General features: G+C 36.6%; 1 protein-coding gene and 1 long non-coding RNA gene across 4 annotated transcripts in view; one reads left to right on the top strand and one right to left on the bottom strand.

The window, feature by feature from the left end:
- LOC118410128 (nuclear receptor subfamily 0 group B member 1-like) overlaps nucleotides 1–2,697 on the bottom strand; it is a 42,054-nt gene that overhangs the window by 6,651 nt on the left and 32,706 nt on the right. The window lies entirely within an intron of this gene.
- Nucleotides 1–2,697, top strand: part of LOC118410142 — a 19,285-nt gene that overhangs the window by 8,768 nt on the left and 7,820 nt on the right. The gene's annotated exons all lie outside the window — the stretch shown is intronic.

Genomic DNA, 2,697 nt, shown 5'->3' with positions numbered 1-2,697 from the left:
ATGAGGAGCGATAATGTATAAAGCTACAAACGTAGTGTTGCGCAAAATGATATCTACTAATGATCTGTAGTAATTAGAAAATGTTTGTTTTCATCTAATTAAAAAAATTTAATTCTTAATAACTACAGATCGTTAGTAGATATCATTTTGCGCAACACTACGTTTGTAGCTTTCATCATTATGCAACGAAAAACGAAGTTTCATTACAGTGGTATGTACCAAAGTGCTGTATTTTGTCATAGAAAAAAATAATATCAGAGCCAATAAAAATGATGACGTCATCAATTTGGCCCCCCAAAAAATCAGATTTAGAATTCTTTAATGCCCATCTATCAACATTCGTTACGGCTCCATTCTGTCTTAATTCATTCATAAGAAAACAGTGGAAGGTCAAAATGCCAATTTAGCCGACCGAGATACCTTAAAGCTACTTATTTATTGACCTGTAACAGAATAAGTAGGCTACACAATAAAATACACAATCTAAAAAACATTCAGACAATACTCAGTCCAGCAGGTTTTGACCAGCCTAGATATGTTCCCCATCGTCTCAGCAAACCAAGCTTGCCTCCTTGCTTGTGTACATAACTTTTTATCTTAATAATTTTAAGAAAGACAATTGTATTTGTCAAGATAATGGAATGGGCGACAAGATTCTGCCAAAGAGATGAAAAGACAGAAGCTGGGCAAAACCCTGACTCAATCATGCACTATTCAATATTATGATGTGATATCAAGAAAATATGACTATATTCTCCCTAGATGGCAGGGGTCCCCAGATAGTCTGCCATAAGTAAGGTTTTATGGAGGCACGAGGAACATAAATGTGGTCTGACATAAAACAGAAGGTCGTCTTTATGTGGAGGGATCAGCAAATATCTCCCTCTTGATGTAGTTACACTCGTAATATGCTATCTCAATTTCCCTCTCTGTAGCAAATATCGGCAGTGTTTGATATCGTCAATAACAGATGCGAACCAATTTTACGAAGATATCTATTTCGGAGGCCGGTCGATCGCACATAAAGGGTACATAGATGAGGCATAGAAATAACGATAGGACCACAGTAGTACATGTACTTAGCCTAAGTGTATGACAAAGATGCCATTAGGAGCCATTACTCCATATGTTGACCAAGAAAGGTAGTCAATAAAAGTGGAAGATGAGGTCCTTACATCCTGGTAGATATCATAATGGACTAAAAAGTTGATGACTACTTCAATAGTTCAGGATGATATCACTAAAATAATATAATAATCTATTTTGATTGATTAACCCTCTCAGCACGAGAAGCCACTATCATGGCTTTCCCATAGGACACGAGAAGCCACGATCGTGGCTTCAGGTTTAATTCCGGCGGGAAATTCAAACTGACTACTGTGAAATGGGAAATTTGGCATAGTCTGCCAATCAGGATGCTTGTATCTTTGACCAACCAGAAGGGATCTAGCATTTGAGCCCTGTTTCTGAGGCCTCCAGCGTGTGTTTTGGCTTCAGTTTTCTACAGGTTTATTTAGTAAATTTTGCAGAAATGGAGACAGTTTGGTGGATAATTTTGTTGGTGGCTTACAGGAGTGATGACAGGGAAATCCTTGAGGGACAGCAAGGCAAACACCCAGCTGTTTTTGTTGAGATCAAATGAGCTGATATCACCGTGTCTAATGAGTTCTACATGCATGCTTCCTTGTTGTTTTTCTTGGGGCAGAAGGAGGTCCAGGTCAGGTCAGATAGGTCACTGGTCCAAATTGACATTTTATATACTCTGATACCTGTCTCTCTACCCAAGTCATAGTAAATGGATTTATTTGACTCCCTGATATGTGGAGAACATCCAGAAAAAATAATTTGCCATTTAGCACAAGGCATATTCATTATTTTAATAGTACAACTACAGGTGTGGGGAGGGGGGCACAACTGTTTATTGGGGTAACATTTGTTTGTCAACACTGAACTTATTTGAAATCATGCTTTGATTTTTAGTTTTTGGTCATTCTAACAGCATACCAGCATTGTGTATATATGGTTGAGTATTTCTACATAGTTTTATGATAAATGACACAAAAAACTCAGCCCCTAGCCAAATGTTTTCTTTTGTGAAACTTTTTTTGGGAGTGATGCAAATGTGTTTTTGAGTGGTTTCCATGACGATTGCTGTCCTCAGATTGATGGTATGATATTTATTTTGCTTGTTTTGGAAAGGCCATTCTGTGAGCTTTCCAGCAATATATAGTTTTCCTAATCTACTCCTTACATAACTGCTGTAATAATAATACACAAAAAGTACTAATTGACACCTGTATAGACTGAAATTATATGTCGTATATGGTATACAGGAAAAAAATTTATGACGTGTTGAGAGGGTTAAGTAATCCCATAACCCACTGCAATAGCCCCATGCCTTTGAATAAAAATTACCAGGATCATCTGGTATCGATCATAACTACATGACTTGTATTTTACTTTACTTGGTAGCGCTATGCATATCACTAACATCATGAAGGAAATATGAATTTTTTTGTTGTTGGCATATTATATATGTATGACAACACTAGCATCATAATAAGGTGGGCTATTCAGACTTTTGTCCATTGTAGTTAGTGTTTTCCCCAATTATGATGCAGTATTTTATACATTATTTGACAAGTATTCAAACAGTTATCACCAACTGAAAATAAAATCAACATTACATATCATGAT

Source organism: Branchiostoma floridae, chromosome 2, assembly GCF_000003815.2.
Source record: "Branchiostoma floridae strain S238N-H82 chromosome 2, Bfl_VNyyK, whole genome shotgun sequence".
NCBI lineage: Eukaryota > Metazoa > Chordata > Leptocardii > Amphioxiformes > Branchiostomatidae > Branchiostoma > Branchiostoma floridae.
This window is presented reverse-complemented; position numbering and strand designations above follow the sequence as displayed.